Source organism: Engystomops pustulosus, chromosome 3, assembly GCF_040894005.1.
Source record: "Engystomops pustulosus chromosome 3, aEngPut4.maternal, whole genome shotgun sequence".
Classification (NCBI taxonomy): domain Eukaryota; kingdom Metazoa; phylum Chordata; class Amphibia; order Anura; family Leptodactylidae; genus Engystomops; species Engystomops pustulosus.
The window spans coordinates 54,110,026-54,131,221 of record NC_092413.1 but is presented as its reverse complement, the minus strand read 5'-3'; positions in this window follow the sequence as shown (position 1 = coordinate 54,131,221).

The following is a 21,196-nucleotide window of genomic DNA, read 5'->3' as shown; positions in this document are numbered from 1 at the left end:
AGCTTTCGCCAATCCAAGCCCCTGTCTCTAGGCTACTCCCCAAACAGCACTTTTGTATAAGATCAAGTGTAGTAGCGTTCTTATAAGTTTAGGATATGCCGGGTGAGGGGAATGTAAACAGATGCGCAAGAAGCGCATGATGCGCATGGAGCTGGCGCTCCGCTGCCAGGCGAGCTTTCGCAAATCCAAGCCCCTGTCTCTAGGCTACTCCCCAAACAGCACTTTTGTATAAGATCAAGTGTAGTAGCGTTCTTATAAGTTTAGGATATGGCGGGTGAGGGGAATGTAAACAGATGCGCAAGAAGCGCTGAAATAATATCCCTAAATGGTAAAAGTTTGCAAGTATATTTTGTGGATTACACAGCAGGGTGGCGACAAAGTTAACAACTTTGATGTGGAATGCCCTGTAATAGCTCTTGGGCGGTGTGCCTTTTATCGCCTAGGCTCAGCAGTTTCAGCACCGCCTGCTGTCGCTTAGCGACGGCACTGCTGCTGTGCCTAGAGCTACCGACTGATGGCGCCATGCCCACGGATGGTAATTCGGAGGAGGAGGAGGTGGAGGAGGGGTGGGAGGAGGTATAGTAGGCCTTTGAGACCTGGACCGAGGTAGGCCCCGCAATTCTCTGCGTCGGCAGTATATGACCAGCCCCAGGGTCAGACTCGGTCCCAGCCTGCACCAAGTTAAGTGTAGTAGCGTTCTTATAAGTTTGGGATATGGCGGGTTAGGGGAATGTAAACAGATGCGCAAGAAGCGCATGATGCGCATGGAGCTGGCGTTCCGCTGCCAGGCGAGCTTTCGCCAATCCAAGCCCCTGTCTCTAGGCTACTCCCCAAACAGCACTTCTAAGAACCTTTTGTATAAGATCAAGTGTAGTAGCGTTCTTATAAGTTTAGGATATGCCGGGTGAGGGGAATGTAAACAGATGCGCAAGAAGCGCTGAAATAATATCCCTAAATGGTAAAAGTTTGCCAGTATATTTTGTGGATAACACAGCAGGGTGGCGACAAAGTTAACAACTTTGATGTGGAATCCATGAAAACAACCCAAATTTCTGCCTGACACACCTCGTTTGATAAAGGGACGATGTATGGAGGCAGCTATATGGACGACTTTTGGAGGTAGCAATGGAGACAACGTGTGGAGGCTGCTATGGAGACAATTTAATTTGGATAGTGCCTGTATGTGGCAGTCCCAAACATTTTTCAAACCAGAGGAGCAGGTAGGTGGCCCTCCAGTAAAATGGAATAGATTGAGTGCCTGTATGTGGCAGTCCCAAAAATTCTTCAAACCAGAGGAGCAGGTAGGTGGCCCTCCAGTAAAATGGAATAGATTGAGTGCCTGTATGTGGCAGTCCCAAAAATTGTTCAAACCAGAGGAGCAGGTAGGTGGCCCTCCAGTAAAATGGAATAGATTGAGTGCCTGTATGTGGCAGTCCCAAAAATTCTTCAAACCAGAGGAGCAGGTAGGTGGCCCTCCAGTAAAATGGAATAGATTGAGTGCCTGTATGTGGCAGTCCCAAAAATTCTTCAAACCAGAGGAGCAGGTAGGTGGCCCTCCAGTAAAATGGAATAGATTGAGTGCCTGTATGTGGCAGTCCCAAAAATTGTTCAAACCAGAGGACCGGGTAGGTGGCCCTCCAGAAAAATGGAATAGATTGAGTGCCTGTATGTGGCACTCACAAAAATTGTTTCAAACAGAGGACCGGGTAGGTGGCCCTCCAGAAAAATTAAATGCATGAAGTATAGCAAGAGCCAGTGGGCCCTGTCAAAAAATAGCCATTTTCCTCTGCTTTACTGTACAAAGAGGAGGAGAAGGAGGAAAATGAGGAGGAGGAGGAGGAGTGGATCAATTATTCAGGTTGAGCTTCCTTCACCTGGTGGAGATTGGAAATTCTGAGAAATCCAGCCTTTATTCATTTTAATAAGCGTCAGCCTGTCAGCGCTGTCAGTCGACAGGCGTGTACGCTTATCGGTGATGATGCCACCAGCTGCACTGAAAACCCGCTCGGACAAGACGCTAGCGGCAGGGCAGGCAAGAACCTCCAAGGCGTACAGCGCCAGTTCGTGCCACATGTCCAGCTTTGAAACCCAGTAGTTGTAGGGAGCTGTGTGATCATTTAGGACGATGGTATGGTCAGCTACGTACTCCCTCACCATCTTTCTGTAAAGATCAGCCCTACTCTGCCGAGACTGGGGACAGGTGACAGTGTCTTGCTGGGGTGACATAAAGCTGGCAAAAGCCTTGTAAAGCGTACCCTTGCCAGTGCTGGACAAGCTGCCTGCTCGCCTACTCTCCCTCGCTACTTGTCCCGCAGAACTACGCACTCTGCCGCTAGCGCTGTCAGAAGGGAAATACTGTTTCAGCTTGTGCACCAGGGCCTGCTGGTATTCATGCATTCTCACACTCCTTTCCTCTGCAGGGATGAGAGTGGCAAGATTTTGCTTGTACCGTGGGTCCAGGAGAGTGAACACCCAGTAATCGGTGCTGGAATAAATTCTTTGAACGCGAGGGTCACGGGATAGGCAGCCTAGCATGAAATCTGCCATATGCGCCAGAGTACCAACGCGTAAGAATTCACTCCCCTCACTGGCCTGACTGTCCATTTCCTCCTCCTCCAACTCCTCTTCTTCTGCCCATACACGCTGAACAGTGAAGGACTCAACAATGGTCCCCTCTTGTGTCTCGCCAACATTCTCCTCCTCTTCCTCCTCATCCTCCTCCACCTCCACCTCCTCCGATATGCGCTGAGAAACAGACCTCAGGGTGCTTTGGCTATCAACAAGGGAATATTCTTCCCCCGTCTCTTGTGACGAGCGCAAAGCTTCCGACTTCATGCTGACCAGAGAGTTTTTCAACAGGCCAAGCAGCGGGATGGTGAGGCTGATGATGGCGGCATCGCCACTGACCATCTGTGTTGACTCCTCAAAGTTACTCAGCACCTGACAGATATCAGACATCCACGTCCACTCCTCATTGTAGACTTGAGGAAGCTGACTGACCTGACTACCAGTTCTGGTGGAAGTTGACATCTGGCAGTCTACAATCGCTCTGCGCTGCTGGTAAACTCTGGATAACATGGTCAGTGTTGAATTCCACCTCGTGGGCACGTCGCACAACAGTCCGTGAGCGGGCAGTTGGAGGCGGCGCTGCGCTGCCCTGAGAGTGGCAGCATCTGGGCTGGACTTCCTGAAATGCGCACAGATGCGGCGCACCTTCGTGAGCAAATCAGACAGATTGGGGTATGTCTTGAGGAAACGCTGCACTATCAGATTTAACACATGGGCCAGGCATGGCACATGTGTCAGTCTGCCGAGTTGCAGAGCCGCCACCAGGTTACGGCCGTTGTCACACACAACCATTCCCGGCTTGAGGTTCAGCGGTGCCAGCCACAGATCAGTCTGCGCCGTGATGCCCTGTAATAGCTCTTGGGCGGTGTGCCTTTTGTCGCCTAGGCTCAGCAGTTTGAGCACCGCCTGCTGTCGCTTAGCGACGGCACTGCTGCTGTGCCTAGAGCTACCGACTGATGGCGCCGTGCCCACGGATGGTAGTTCGGAGGAGGAGGTGGAGGAGGGGTGGGAGGAGGAGGAGGCATAGTAGGCCTGAAACACCTGGACCGAGGTAGGCCCCGCAATCCTCGGCGTCGGCAGTATATGAGCAGCCCCAGGGTCAGTCTCGGTCCCAGCCTCCACCAAGTTAACCCAATGTGCCGTCAGCGATATATAGTGGCCCTGCCCGGCAGCACTCGTCCACGTGTCCGTGGTCAGGTGGACCTTGTCAGAAACGGCGTTGGTCAGGGCACGGATGATGTTGTCTGACACGTGCTGGTGCAGGGCTGGGACGGCACATCGGGAAAAGTAGTGGCGGCTGGGGACCGAATACCGAGGGGCGGCCGCCGCCATGAGGTTGCGAAAGGCCTCGGTCTCTACTAGCCTATAGGGCAGCATCTCCAGGCTAAGCAATCTGGAGATGTGCACATTAAGGGCTTGGGCGTGCGGGTGGGTTGCACTATATTTGCGTTTCCGCTCCAGCGTCTGGGGTATGGAGAGCTGAATGCTGGTGGATGCTGTGGAGGATCGTGGAGGCGACGATGGGGTTTTTGGGCCAGGGTCCTGGGCAGGGGGCTGACTAGCAGCTGACACAGGGGAAGGAGCAGTGGTGTGCACGGCCGGAGGTGAACGGGCTTGTTGCCACTGAGTGGGGTGCTTAGCATTCATATGCCTGCGCATACTGGTGGTAGTTAAGCTAGTAGTGGTGGAACCCCTGCTGAGCCTGGTTTGGCAAATGTTGCACACCACAGTCCGTCGGTCATCCGGTGTTTCCTTAAAGAACCTCCACACTTCTGAAGATCTAGCCCTCGCCGCAAGAGCCCTCACCACGGGAGCTTCACTAGTTGACAGTGGCGCTGATGCACCAGCTCTGGCCCTGCCTCTCCGTCTGGCCCCACCACTGCCTCTTCCAACCTGTTCAGGTCGAGGACTCTCCTCCGTCTCAGAAGCACTGTGTTCACCCGGCCTCTCAACCCAGCTTGGGTCTGTCACCTCATCATCCTCCGATCCCTCAGTCTGCTCCCCCCTCGGACTTCCTGCCCTGACAACAACTTCCCCACTGTCTGACAACCGTGTCTCCTCATCGTCGGACACCTCTTTACACACTTCCACTACGTCAAGAAGGTCATCATCACCCACAGACTGTGACTGGTGGAAAACCTGGGCATCGGAAAATTGCTCAGCAGCAACCGGACAAGTGGTTTGTGACTGTGGGAAGGGTCCAGAAAACAGTTCCTCAGAGTATGCCGGTTCAAATGGCAAATTTTCCTGGGAGGGGGCAGACTGGGGGGGAGGAGGCTGAGGTGCAGGAGCTGGAGGAGTGGGGATTTCGGTGACATGGGTGGACTGCGTGGAAGACTGACTGGTGGTGGACAAATTGCTCGAAGCATTGTCAGCAATCCACGACATCACCTGTTCGCACTGTTCTGGCCTCAACAGTGCTCTACCACGAGTCCCAGTAACTTCAGACATGAACCTAGGGAGTGTAGCTCTGCGGCGTTCCCCTGCTCCCTCATCAGCAGGTGGTGTCTCACCCCGCCCAGGACCACGGCCTCTGACCCCTGCAGTAGTTGGACGCCCACGTCCCCGCCCTCGTCCTCTACCCCTAGCCCTGGGGTTAAACATTTTTAAAATGAGAGTTATAACTTTTTTTTTTTTTTTACTTTTTTTTGTTTTTTTTTGTGTTTTTTTGTGTTTTTTGTTTTTTTTTGTGTTTTTTGTTTTTTTTTGAGTTTTTAGAACCAAACAATCCTATCCTATTGCTATGGCTATTTTCTAGCCAAGTATCAAAGGAAGCACACTACTATGCCAGATGAGATGACACTGAGTTAGTGCCTAATAGAAATCCAACCCCTACTGAATTTTCCCACTTCAGCCTTTGCTATGGATATGTGCGCCACTAAGCGCAGAACACAGCGGTCGCAAGTCTCACTACAAATTGCTCAGAATTGGCAAGTACATGCACTGCAGAAACTACAGCCACCAGCAGATCAACCAGAAATCAAATATATAGAACGCTACTGTAGGCTTCAAGAAGCTATTTGTATTCTCCTATGGCTATTTTCTAGCCAAGTATCAAAGGAAGCACACTACTATGCCAGATGAGATGACACTGAGTTAGTGCCTAATAGAAATCCAACCCCTACTGAATTTTCCCACTTCAGCCTTTGCTATGGATATGTGCGCCACTAAGCGCAGAACACAGCGGTCGCAAGTCTCACTACAAATTGCTCAGAATTGGCAAGTACATGCACTGCAGAAACTAAAGCCACCAGCAGATCAACCAGAAATCAAATATATAGAACGCTACTGTAGGCTTCAAGAAGCTGTTTGTATTCTCCTATGGCTATTTTCTAGCCAAGTATCAAAGGAAGCACACTACTATGCCAGATGAGATGACACTGAGTTAGTGCCTAATAGAAATCCAACCCCTACTGAATTTTCCCACTTCAGCCTTTGCTATGGATATGTGCGCCACTAAGCGCAGAACACAGCGGTCGCAAGTCTCACTACAAATTGCTCAGAATTGGCAAGTACATGCACTGCAGAAACTAAAGCCACCAGCAGATCAACCAGAAATCAAATATATAGAACGCTACTGTAGGCTTCAAGAAGCTGTTTGTATTCTCCTATGGCTATTTTCTAGCCAAGTATCAAAGGAAGCACACTACTATGCCAGATGAGATGACACTGAGTTAGTGCCTAATAGAAATCCAACCCCTACTGAATTTTCCCACTTCAGCCTTTGCTATGGATATGTGCGCCACTAAGCGCAGAACACAGCGGTCGCAAGTCTCACTACAAATTGCTCAGAATTGGCAAGTACATGCACTGCAGAAACTAAAGCCACCAGCAGATCAACCAGAAATCAAATATATAGAACGCTACTGTAGGCTTCAAGAAGCTGTTTGTATTCTCCTATGGCTATTTTCTAGCCAAGTATCAAAGGAAGCACACTACTATGCCAGATGAGATGACACTGAGTTATTGCCTAATAGAAATCCAACCCCTACTGAATTTTGCCACTTCAGCCTTTGCTATGGATATGTGCGCCACTAAGCGCAGAACACAGCGGTCGCAAGTCTCACTACAAATTGCTCAGAATTGGCAAGTACATGCACTGCAGAAACTAAAGCCACCAGCAGATCAACCAGAAATCAAATATATAGAACGCTACTGTAGGCTTCAAGAAGCTGTTTGTATTCTCCTATGGCTATTTTCTAGCCAAGTATCAAAGGAAGCACACTACTATGCCAGATGAGATGACACTGAGTTAGTGCCTAATAGAAATCCAACCCCTACTGAATTTTCCCACTTCAGCCTTTGCTATGGATATGTGCGCCACTAAGCGCAGAACACAGCGGTCGCAAGTCTCACTACAAATTGCTCAGAATTGGCAAGTACATGCACTGCAGAAACTAAAGCCACCAGCAGATCAACCAGAAATCAAATATATAGAACGCTACTGTAGGCTTCAAGAAGCTGTTTGTATTCTCCTATGGCTATTTTCTAGCCAAGTATCAAAGGAAGCACACTACTATGCCAGATGAGATGACACTGAGTTATTGCCTAATAGAAATCCAACCCCTACTGAATTTTCCCACTTCAGCCTTTGCTATGGATATGTGCGCCACTAAGCGCAGAACACAGCGGTCGCAAGTCTCACTACAAATTGCTCAGAATTGGCAAGTACATGCACTGCAGAAACTAAAGCCACCAGCAGATCAACCAGAAATCAAATATATAGAACGCTACTGTAGGCTTCAAGAAGCTGTTTGTATTCTCCTATGGCTATTTTCTAGCCAAGTATCAAAGGAAGCACACTACTATGCCAGATGAGATGACACTGAGTTATTGCCTAATAGAAATCCAACCCCTACTGAATTTTGCCACTTCAGCCTTTGCTATGGATATGTGCGCCACTAAGCGCAGAACACAGCGGTCGCAAGTCTCACTACAAATTGCTCAGAATTGGCAAGTACATGCACTGCAGAAACTAAAGCCACCAGCAGATCAACCAGAAATCAAATATATAGAACGCTACTGTAGGCTTCAAGAAGCTGTTTGTATTCTCCTATGGCTATTTTCTAGCCAAGTATCAAAGGAAGCACACTACTATGCCAGATGAGATGACACTGAGTTAGTGCCTAATAGAAATCCAACCCCTACTGAATTTTCCCACTTCAGCCTTTGCTATGGATATGTGCGCCACTAAGCGCAGAACACAGCGGTCGCAAGTCTCACTACAAATTGCTCAGAATTGGCAAGTACATGCACTGCAGAAACTAAAGCCACCAGCAGATCAACCAGAAATCAAATATATAGAACGCTACTGTAGGCTTCAAGAAGCTGTTTGTATTCTCCTATGGCTATTTTCTAGCCAAGTATCAAAGGAAGCACACTACTATGCCAGATGAGATGACACTGAGTTATTGCCTAATAGAAATCCAACCCCTACTGAATTTTCCCACTTCGGTCTTTGCTATGGATATGTGTGCCACTAAGAGCTAAACACAACGGTAGCAAGTCCCCCTGCTAATTCCTCACAAAATGGTAAAAGATGCAAATTAAAATAAAAAAAGTAGAACGTTATTGTAGCCCTAAGAAGGGCTGTTGGGTTCTTTGAGAATCACTCCTGCCTAACAGTAAGCTAATAGAACACCCTAACGCTTTCCCTGACCAGCAGCAGCTCTCTCCCTAGCGGCATCCAGAGACAGAATGATCCGAGCAGCGCGGCCAGCGGCTAGTCTATCCCAGGGTCACCTGATCTGGCCAGCCAACCACTGCTATCGACGTGTAAGGGTACCACGTCATGCTGGGTGGAGTGCAGAGTCTCCTGGCTTGTGATTGGCTCTGTTTCTGGCCGCCAAAAAGCAAAACGGCGGGAGCTGCCATTTTCTCGAGCGGGCGAAGTATTCGTCCGAGTAACGAGCAGTTTCGAGTACCCTAATGCTCGACCGAGCATCAAGCTCGGACGAGCATGTTCGCTCATCTCTAGTCATGATGGCACAAGTGGTATCTCTCAATCTCTGTTACCATAAGTCCTGTCAAGCCTGGAAAGTGATGACCTTAAGTCTAAGGCCACAACCCGTTGTCACACATCGCTTCACTAACTCCCCTGTGGTTATTTTCAAACTACCTGTTATCTCCCACTCAACTACAACCCCAGGTAGGAGGAGATATAAGAAAAAATACAAGATGTCAACTGACCTGCCCCTCAGAACTGAGAACTAGCTTTTCCCATGGACATACCTTTTGGGCCCTCTCCCTGCTTTTCAGTACCAGCTCACATGGTGAGCCCCTGTCTACAGACGTGGGCTTTGCTGCATATTAATTGCACCAATCGTGGGTGTTAACCTTTTGATTGCCGCTGGCAAAGTGCATCTGCAAAGTCAGTTGATCTTGTTTTCAAACGTCTCTCCCAAAGACACATTGGGGCACATTTACTTTCCTGGTCCTGCGGAGTTCGCAAAAGTGCATTGTCCGATGATCATGCACTATGCCGCGATTCACTGATCGTGCGTCCGATATCCTGCATGTGTCACTTCCCCCAGCTCAGGTCCAACATTTGGAATTTTTTTCCTTGCGATTATTAGCCATGCTAGACAAAAGATTTTATATAGTGTAGCTTTGTGTACAACCCTCAATTTCACTTCTATCAGGAATATTCCTTTTGTAATCACAAATATCTCTACCCAATAGCTCTTTTTCATCTGCCATTCCCAACCTTCATGCTCTAATCCTGCACTTTTAATGCCAAAAGAAATGTACATACTTGTCTCTTCCTGACCTATTTTGGAAGATTAATAAAGTGTCAACTTAAGAGAGAACTTAAGAGAACAAATAATTACTGCTAGACCAAAATAGCCAATACCAAGATTCCAACCATTTTGTCTTATCTTTAATTTCACTATTATTTGCTATCTCTGTCATGAATAATTTGCTACATCATGACATACAAGTAATGCTATACTGTTATCTATTACCTTCTTTCTTATCACTTTAAGAATATCTTGATTAACAGCACAGAGACCGTATGGAGTGGCGCTATCCCAGACAACTTAATGTTAGTTTGGGATCTAAAATTATTATCTCTAGTTGACTTTCCAGCCATGAAATCGCTTTGGTCCTTATGTACCAAATTATTGAATACATTACCCAGCCTAAATTCTTGCTAAGATCTTTGCTTTGCTATTTATGAGCGAGATAAGGCGTTAAGCCCTGGCATACAAGTCCTGAAAAAGGCACAATTCCTTGTGCATGGCCAGAAATTGTGCCTATTTCCCCCATTACGAAACCTCCATGCCAAGTGGGCTTGAAAGAGTGTGAAGCCGGGCATTCCTGCCCAGTGCCTGCAGGCTATAGTGCAATACTAATTCAGGCTGGACTTGGCTACAACTGCCAGTGGTACAGCTCCTGGTGGATATATTTTAGGAGGCTGGTGCACCTTAGCTCCCCAACATACAGTGCATTTATTTCACTTTTATTTGAACATGAGCAAAGGGAAAATAATCAAAATTAAATTATGCATTTCAGACATTGGTCAGCATCTTAAAACGAAGCAAAAAGCTTTCAAATCTTGTGAAGCTCAATTTACATATTAGAGTGACAACTTTGATATTAAATGCCTAACCAAGTATAATTTAATTCCAGAACCCTTCTCGAAACCGTGAACAGATATTCCTTGCAGTATAATAAAATAATGTATTCTAGGTGATATGATAGTGGCATGGAGAATAAATGTATATTTTGTGTTATTTAGAAATAGATGAATTATTCATCACGTTTTAGATATAAATTAATCTAATTTTGCTAGAGGCTATAAATTGCAGTATGAAAACTACACCTTTGCAAACTTTTAATTAGCTGTACTGTGTTCTGATGCTCATGGTTACATGTCATACATTTTTAGATTATTACAGTTACTATCATTAGCACCAAAGTGAAACTACATAAGTGGAGGCATACAACAAGACTGCATTTATCCTTGTGAACCAGGGGTGCACATCCTTTATTGGGTGAGCCACATTGTCATTCTGTTGTACTTTAAGGGATCACACGTGGATCGACCCTCACAAATGTACAAATAACACAGTACTGCACATCAGCCACAAAATCACACAGTGCTGCATTTCTCCCCAACTTCAAACATGTACTACAATGTAGCTCAAATACTGTGTCCAAAAAAATTCCAGTATAACATATGTGGTATACAATGGAGGAAATCTAGTATCAAAATCAAGCATGATAAACCAGGGCCACTTAGGTCCAAGCACTGTGACTGTGGTAATCTTCTTATATTTGTTATCCGTGGCCTCCTTCCTCCTAAAATCAACTTTTACAATTATACTAAAGAGCAAGAAAGGCTCTGCAGGGGCCATGCTACAGCTTAGGAGACTGTTACATCAGGCAGAGGGAGAAAGTGTAATGTCACTGCAGCAGTGGAAGTTTTGGCACACAAAGCGTGGGGTAAGTGCTCCTCCACAGAGCCCTTTAGGCTTTTTAGTATAGTATTAGTAGGCCATGGATAACAAATATAAAAAGATTAACACAGTTTTTATTGATTACCATAGTGTCACTTGTTTTTCATACTTGATTTTCAATGGATAGATTTCCCTTAAATCAGACTGGAAATACAGATCAAATGTCTATGACTTTTGGAAGTTAAGTTTGAAGTTGTATAGAGAACCCGTGGAGCTAAAGCAACAAGAAGGTAAAAGAACCGCACTGGTCTGTGAATGAAGAATGAAAGGCTATCCATGATTTAGCAGATAAAATTTTTAGTAAGTATCTGATGTTTCTCTTATAAAGTCACCAAAACCAACTGCTTATTTGTGTGATTATGTTACTCTTTTATGTGAAATCTCTTGAGGGTAGTAATGTCAGAGAGGAGGGAGATCTCATTTCCGTGTTCGTTTTCCATGAACCGTACTGCTTTTTAAAATGTTTAAATATATATGCATTAAATGCATATAAAACAAATAAACCAATGAAATCATAAACATGTGAGGTATCACTCCTTCCTAAAACAACTTCCATCTATCAACAATAAAGACAATTTTACCTAGAAGTGAATTCTGTAAAGGAAAAAAGCGTCCAAATGTCTGAATCACCACTTTTCACCAAATATCACCATCTCATAAATTTTTTTAGAAAAAATGATCAAAAAGTTGTACAGCATGCTACAATATGGTAGCATGCTGTGATCTTGCCATAATACTGCCATGTGATCAGATACGCATATTGGGTATACATTGCAAATGTGAGGTAAGGGATCTTAGATGAACCTGGTCACAGGATCACACCCTCTAATGCCAGGTAATATAAGATAAAGTTGATTTATGAAGATGTAAGGGAACCATTTATTTTGCTAAAAGAAGGGGGTCAGTTAGATAATAGTAACAAAGAAAAAGTATGCAGTCGGTAACAAGTACCTCCAGCCCCGGCTCACACCACAAATGAGGACGACCCCTCTTGTCCTAATGTGCACGGACCGGTCAGGAGCATGACCGTAGACACAGCAGGCAAAGGCATATAGCCATAAGTCCAGCACAAAAAGGTGGAGAGGTAAAAGGATATTCTTTATTGTTCAAGGATAAAAGCCTCCATACAGGACATCACAGGCGGCGTCACAGACCGACGCGTTTCGACACAACAGTGTCTTTATCAAGGTCTAACACAAACACATATGGACTTACTATTTAAGGAGACCGTGTCCAAGAAGCTCCGCCCCGCGCCGCTGAAAAGCTGGTCACGTGACCGGAGCCGATTGGACCGGAGTCAAAATAGATATAATAAAACATCACATTATGATAAAAAACATCAGCATGTTTGGTGAGATAACCACACGGAGAAGGATACAGATTATGTATGTGATAAGGCAAAGTATTGCTTAAAGCGTCTAAAACAAAGCATTAGATATATCTTATTAATCAAGAGGATTGAAAGAGTATTACAGATCGACATGGATGACCAAAACGTGGAATGAGCTGATGTGTAGGTATGGACTGACATTTGTCAACATTTGCTAACATTTATCAACATTTGTCAACATTTGTCAACATTTGTTAACATTTGTTAACATTTGTTAACATCTGTCAACATTAGTCAAAATTTTGCCAACATTTATCTATGCCCATTTTAATATCTTAATATTATTTCTTAGTAGAATCGATCTCAGTAGCATAGAATGATGTCTTGTCTGGCATTGAGACCTTTGGGTATCCTCGTCTCTAGTGAAAAGATCCAAAAGGATTCCCTATTCAATAACTTTCTCTGATGGTCTCCACCCCTCTTAGGGCGGTTAACCCTTTCAATAGCCTGCCACGTGAAACCTGTGCAATCCCTATCATGTATGTTCCTGAAGTGCCGTGAAACAGCAGATACATTAATTGAGTTGCCAGTGACATCGGACAAGTGTCGACGTAATCTAATTTTTAGCGGACCAGTGGTACAACCCACGTATTGGATCCTGCACACAGTGCACAAAATCACATAAACAACATATGTGGTGTTGCAATTAACATAGGATTTCATAGTGTACTGTTTGCCCGTAGAGTAAGAGGAAACTTGATTACCCTGTGTGAGATAGGAACACATTTTACATACCCGATGCCCACATTTGTGATTGCCTGGGTTTGCAAGCCATGTCGGGGTTACACCAGTGGTGTTTTGGTATAAACTGGGGGAAAGTTGATTTCCTAAAGTAGGAGCCCTTTTTGGAATAAATCTGATGCCACCTTTAACTATATTATACAATTCTGGATCTCTTGTGAGAATAGGAAGATTTTTCTTAACAATGCCTTTTATTGCATTAAACTGTCTGCTGAATGGAGTGCTGAACGTAAGAGTGTTATCAGTCTGTGCCCCACTCTGAGTCCTCTTTTTACTGTCCCCATGCAGGAGTTCCCATCTACTGACTGCCCCTATCCGATGTTCTGCCTGCCTGATAGTGTCAGGTTGGTAACCTCTCTCCTGTAACCTATTAGAGAGGGATAACATTTCTTTTTTGAGACATTCATCCTCCGAACAGTTTCTCTTGGTCCTGACCAACTCCCCATACGGAATGTTATTTTTAACATGTAACGGGTGACATGAGGAGGCTAGTAAAATTGAGTTTTCAGCAGTCTCCATTTTTCTAAACCCTCTTTTTTTGAAGGTAACTCTGTTGATCCTATATTTGTTGAATCTGATGCCCCTTCTTCTGGTAACCTTAATCCCTGTTTAGAGGAAATGTCCGCTTTAACTCATGATTGTCCCAACTTTGATGAACAAGCAAGTGCACTGGTTCTTAAATCGTTACTATGTGAATCCTGCCCTAAAAGCGGTGTTACGAACAGCAGGTTTCTCACTAGTAACCGGGAATTTTACCCTATTATGTCACGTACATCCAATCTGGATAGGTTTCAAGAGGCCATAGAAAGGGATCTCATTGAATTGAAGAATATCTGTGACAGGTCCAGAAACAAGTCCTCTAACCTATCCAGAGAGGAAACCAAAGCTCTTGTTCAACTCAAGAAAAACAGGGACATTGTTGTACGCCAAGCAGATAAGGGGGGTTCAGTGGTTATCTTAGATGCCACCCTTTACGAAAGGGAGAATATGGCCATGTTAAATAACATCAATACATACAGAAAGGTCACCAGTGACCCTACTTCAACCTGTCTCCTCAGATTAAAGAATCTTTTACATGAGGGTGTTAGCATGGGGGTCTTAGACACCAAAATGCGGGATTTTTTGTATGTGAAGAACCCTATCACACCCATTTTCCACTCCCTCCCGAAAACACATAAAGGGGTCTTCCCACCACCACTACGTCCAATAGTGGCAGGTATTGGAAGTTTAGGGGAAAGATTAGGGGCTTGGGTTGATCACTTTTTACAACCCCTCACCAGAATCTCCCCCACATTTCTCAGAGACACTAAACATGTCCTCCAAATAGTAGACAAATTAGAGTGGCAAGACACATATAGTTGGGCCACCACGGATGTAGTGGCATTATACTCGTCCATTCCCCACAATTTGGGTTTATGTTATCTCAGTAAACATTTAGACACCTATAGTAATTACACTAGTGAGCTAAAAGAATTTTTGCTCTTGGCCACAGAGTTTTTGCTTAAAAACAATTTCTTTTTGTTTAACGACCAGTTCTTCTTTCAGGTAGAGGGTGCTCCCATGGGGGCTAAATTTTCTCCCTCATTTGCTAATATCTATATGATTCAGAGGAGGAGAGATTTGTGTTCTCGGTCGATAACCCGCACCGGGCATCTATCAGGTGGTTGGGGAGGTATATAGATGACCTGGTGTGGGTGTGGACCGGGAGCAGGTCTCTCTTCCAGGAGTTTGCTCTCTACCTGAACAGAAATGATATGAACTTGGTTTTCACATATCATTTTGGGGGAGACCGTGTCCCGTTTCTGGATGTCATCTTGAGGGGGACACAGGAACGGGTATGTGTGGCCCCATATCCTAAGGAGACTGCTGGAAACTCAATTTTACTAGCCTCCTCATGTCACCCATTACATGTTAAAAATAACATTCCGTATGGGGAGTTGGTCAAAACCAAGAGAAACTGTTCGGAGGATGAATGTCTCAAAAAAGAAATGTTATCCCTCTCTAATAGGTTACAGGAGAGAGGTTACCAACCTGACACTATCAGGCAGGCAGAACATCGGATAGGGGCAGTCAGTAGATGGGAACTCCTGCATGGGGACAGTAAAAAGAGGACTCGGAGTGGGGCACAGACTGATAACACTCTTGCGTTCAGCACTCCATTCAGCAGACAGTTTAATGCAATAAAAGGCATTGTTAAGAAAAATCTTCCTATTCTCACAAGAGATCCAGAATTGTATAATATAGTTAAAGGTGGCATCAGATTTATTCCAAAAAGGGCTCCTACTTTAGGAAATCAACTTTCCCCAAGTTTATACCAAAACACCACTGGTGTAACCCCGACATGGCTTGCATACCCAGGCAATCACAAATGTGGGCATCGGGTATGTAAAATGTGTTCCTATCTCACACAGGGTAATCAAGTTTCCTCTTACTCTACGGGCAAACAGTACACTATGAAATCCTATGTTAATTGCAACACCACATATGTTGTTTATGTGATTTTGTGCACTGTGTGCAGGATCCAATACGTGGGTTGTACCACTGGTCCGCTAAAAATTAGATTACGTCGACACTTGTCCGATGTCACTGGCAACTCAATTAATGTATCTGCTGTTTCACGGCACTTCAGGAACATACATGATAGGGATTGCACAGGTTTCACGTGGCAGGCTATTGAAAGGGTTAACCGCCCTAAGAGGGGTGGAGGCCATCAGAGAAAGTTATTGAATAGGGAATCCTTTTGGATCTTTTCACTAGAGACGAGGATACCCAAAGGTCTCAATGCCAGACAAGACATCATTCTATGCTACTGAGATCGATTCTACTAAGAAATAATATTAAGATATTAAAATGGGCATAGATAAATGTTGGCAAAATTTTGACTAATGTTGACAGATGTTAACAAATGTTGACAAATGTTAACAAATGTTGACAAATGTTGACAAATGTTAACAAATGTTGATAAATGTTAGCAAATGTTGACAAATGTCAGTCCATACCTACACATCAGCTCATTCCACGTTTTGGTCATCCATGTCGATCTGTAATACTCTTTCAATCCTCTTGATTAATAAGATATATCTAATGCTTTGTTTTAGACGCTTTAAGCAATACTTTGCCTTATCACATACGTAATCTGTATCCTTCTCCGTGTGGTTATCTCACCAAACATGCTGATGTTTTTTATCATAATGTGATGTTTTATTATATCTATTTTGACTCCGGTCCAATCGGCTCCGGTCACGTGACCAGCTTTTCAGCGGCGCGGGGCGGAGCTTCTTGGACACGGTCTCCTTAAATAGTAAGTCCATATGTGTTTGTGTTAGACCTTGATAAAGACACTGTTGTGTCGAAATGCGTCGGTCTGTGACGCCGCCTGTGATGTCCTGTATGGAGGCTTTTATCCTTGAACAATAAAGAATATCCTTTTACCTCTCCACCTTTTTGTGCTGGACTTATGGCTATATGCCTTTGCCTGCAGTTAGATAATAGAGCTTTATCAGAACCTGTCACTAGCTGTATTCGTGAAAATGTGGTGACAGGTTCTCTTTAAGACGCAAGACACCATGGGGGTCATTTACTAAGGGCCCGATTCGCGTTTTCCCGACGTGTTACCCGAATATTTCCGATTTGCGCCGCTTGTACATGAATTGCCCCGGGTTTTTGGCGCACGCGATCGGATTGTGGCGCATCGGGGCCGGCATGCGCGCGACAGAAATCGGGGGGGCATGGCCGAACGAAAACCCGACGTATTCGGAAAAACCGCCGCATTTAAAAACCGAAAATGTGTCGCTTGGGGAGCGCTCACCTTCACCTTCTATGGGATGGTGCATTCCGGGGCGTTAAGATTATTTTCGGCGCTGCAGCGCCACCTGGTGGACGGCGGAGGAACTACCATCTTAAATCCCAGCCGGACCCGAATCCTGTGCAGAGAACGCGCCGCTGGATCGCGAATGGGCCGGGTAAGTAAATGTGCCCCCATATGTTTATTCCTAGTCACCCTCTACAACCCAAAGCTCTATATGACCCATGCTAAGTGACCAACTGAGGGGAAGTAACCTAACCCCCTATGACCAGGCCCTTTTTTGTTTTTGTATCTCAGTATTTTGCTCCCAAAGTTTAGAAATCCATAACTTTTCTATTTTTCCATATAGGCTTGTTTGAAGGTAAAACAAATTGTACTTCTTAGCATCCATATTAAGTATTGCATGGCATGGACTGGGAAGCGATAAAAAAATCACAAGATTTGTGGCATTTTCTTGTGGGCTCGGTTTTTCCAGCTTACGCTGTGTGCTCTAAATGACACCTCCTTATTCTTTGGGTTGGTACGATCACGTGGAAACCACATTTATAAAGGTTTTATTGTGTTTTAATACATTTAAAATACTCTGGTGTATGACTAGTTATAAATTGTGATAGTTTTTGGGACATAAAGGCGTTTTCATTGCTACCATTTTAAAAACTGTGCAACCTTTTGATCGCTTTTTATTAAAAATTTTTATGCATTCAAAATTGTGAAAAAGTGGCATTTTGGACTTTCGGGCATTATTTTCCTTTCCGGTAATAACCAGTTTTACATTACGTTATATTTTAATAAATCTGCCATTTTAGGATGCATCAATACCTCATTTTGTTTTTTAGTTTATTTATTTTTATATCAGTATTAGGCAAATTGTGGTGATTTGAACTTTAAGGGTTTTTTTAAACTATTTTTTCTTCCTCCCTAGGGTATTTTCACCCCAGGAAGTCTGATCGCTATTGCTATATACTGCAATACTACTATATCACAGTATATGGCAGTTTTGCTGTGGATCTGTAAGCAGTTGCCACGGGAAGCTGCTTACAAATCAGGCTGTATGACCGACTCCCGGCTGTCATAGCAATATATCCCTGCCAATCAATGACTTCACAGTAGCAGGGATCAAATAAAAGATTGCGACACTACGATTTAAATGACCTTCCCCCCTTTCTCCCCCCGGCAGCTTTTGCCCAAGCAATTTAAATAGTTAACACCCACGATAAATGTCAGTGTAACCCATCCTGTCTGGAGAGGGTTCAGCCTATGAGTCGACTCCAAGTACCCGTTCATGATGCTATTTAATAGGATGGCGCGTGTGGGGGAAGGAGTTTATAAGGATTTGAAAAATTGCTTAGGTTTCTTTATGGGTAAATCCATTTTGGCCTCTATGGCAGTTGTACTGCTGCCCATAACTTTAAGAGATTATTCTTTTACTATACAAAAGGTTTTCTTTTATCTTTTAGGCATATACCTGTTAATTGTCTGTAAAATAAGATATATAGGATAATCTCTTTAAAGTTTCCTAATAAACAAAGATCTCAGATATACAGTGGGTACAAAAAGTATTCAGACCCCTTTAAATTTAGGGGACCCTTTTAAATTGGGTGTAGGTCAGGGCTCTGGCTGGGCCAGTCAAGAATGATCACAGAAATGGTTGGCTTTCATCCAGGATATCTCTGTACTTGGCCGCATTCATCTTTCCTTCAATTGAAACCAGTCATCCTGTCCCTGCAACGGAAAACACCCCATAGAATGATGCTGCCACTAGCATGTTTCACAGTTCGGATTCTATTTGGTGATACAAGGTAATGAGCAGTACCTGTTTTTTTTTCCTCACATAACGCTTAGAATTAACACCATAAAGTTCAATCTTCATCTCATCATACTAGAAATCTTCATGTGTTTTTTTGCAAATTTTATGCCGGCAGCAATGATAGTTGACTTTGCTTAGTTCCCAAATGACTTCCATTTAACGATTATAGAGGCCACTATGTTTTTAGGAAGCTTGAGTGCTGCAGAAATTCTTTTGTAGCCTTGGCCAGACCTTTCCTTTGCTACAATTCTGTCTCTGAGCTCCTTGGGCAGTTCCTCAGATTCTTATGCCCTATGATTTGCACTGTGAAATGTGAGATCTTACATAGACATGGGTATGCGTTTCCCAATCAAGCCCAATCAGTTTAATTAAACACAGCTGGACAATGAAAAAGTTGAATCTCAAAAAAAAATGGAAAGCATGCGAGTTAAAAACTAGTGGCACAGCAAAGCGACCATGTAATATTTCCATTTCTCTTGTTTAATAAATTAACAAAAATGTCATTTCTATTTGCAGAGTATACATTAATGAGCAAAAAAGAGCCATTTCTATGAGTTCTGTATTGAGTTTTCAGGCACATGGCCAACATTACACAATATCCAATGTACTTTACAAGTATGCTACAAGAACCTGTAACTCTCTTATTCCACAAAGGATTCTTAGATACTGCATTTATTACAATGACATTCATTGCCTGTCTGTGTTTCGAAAGTCTTGTAGGTATTAATTAATGGTTATAATTTCATATATTGCTGGAGTTTTCTTGTGAGAATTCCGTAAATTCCCAATCCTTGTGTAGATGTGGATGCCCCAGGCACAGTAATTCTTATATGGCAATGTAGTTTATCTATGTCTGTGTAGTGCTGTCTGCTATTTAGCATCCCCTCTTTTGGTTTCTTTCATTAATATTTTGGATGGCATCCAGCACTCCAATTAATGCACTGAATAAACCAACAGTAATTTTTTTTTTTATCTCTATTAACCACCTTACAACATTTACAGTATTATTCCTCAAAAATGTGTCACTATATACAAAAATTATCTCCCCACCATTACAAAGAGCTGTGTTATATTAAGTTACTAAGTTAACTATCATATTTATTTATTTACTTGCTATATATACTGCATTTTTATGAAAGCACTTAAAAGGGTTTTCCCATGATAGCAAATTCTCACATTTTAATCACTTAGTGATGTTTACACAATAAAGATCATTTGTAACCCCTTATTTTGCAATAAGGTCAGTTTTATTGCTGTTTTTGGGCCTATCACCCTCTTGACTAATGGGCATTTCATGATTCCTCGTTGTTATGAGATGCTGTGTGCTGACAATGTTCTTAGATTGTCATAGTACAGGGTTTATCTACACTTTTATTTAGCTTCTGAGCATTTTATTAGCATCTGACACATAGAAAAAAAGAGATGAGAGATCCTTGAGATGGATATAAAAAACAACGACTCTCTCAGCTCTGCAGCTCACCTAATCAATAAAAGTCAGCTCTACTTAAATACCTCATCTGTCTGTAGCAAGAGGAGGGGTAGGAGGCAGAGATCACTGCAGTGTGCAGACAAGAAAAGCTATTCATGAGAAGTTTTCAACCATAGTCAGAAGTCTTAAGGACAACCAAAATTGTAAACACCAGGACTGATAGAAACAGGTTGTAATTATTTCTGTGAAATGCTGTATTTTGTTTTGTTACAGTGAATTAGAGAATATGTTATTTTGTTATCCTGAGTTTATTTAAATATATTGTCTTTGTGGGAGACCCATTTACCTAAGCAAACATCTGATTATAGAACAGCCATATTAAATTGTATAGGTGATAATATATTAGTTATTATATAGGTTATCTCCTCTATTATTCCCTGTGCATTTGCCCTTGATGCTTAGGTGGGGCATGATCTAGCATCTCCTCTAAACAATTATTAATCTATCTTTACTTGCTTGCTCCAAATCACTGCCTTTTATCTATTCCTTTATTCAGGAGCAGCATATTCAGGAGTAGCTGAACATAACCTAGAAATCCAAATATTACAATTCAAATGCTATAGAAACTGTTTGAAGACATTTGCTCAGATAATTAAGAAATTAGCAATGTATCTATACAAGCCTGATAAACATTTATTCACAGACACTTGTTTAGAGAAAAAGAGACAATAGATACAGTCATTTTCACCGACTTTGTAGAGCTGAACAATTTTATAGATGCACAGTTATCCAAGAGTACCTGCAGAATTCCCACAAGGTTTGATGCCTAAAAAAGGGTTTACTCCTCATAATAAAATGGAAAGGCTAATTTAAATGACACCAGTGAATTCCTTGTAGCCAGATGTTGGTTATACGACTGAAACATCTGTTACACTTGACTATACCGAGTATAAACAGTGAGACATGTAGAGAATGTGGATAAGGAAGCAATATC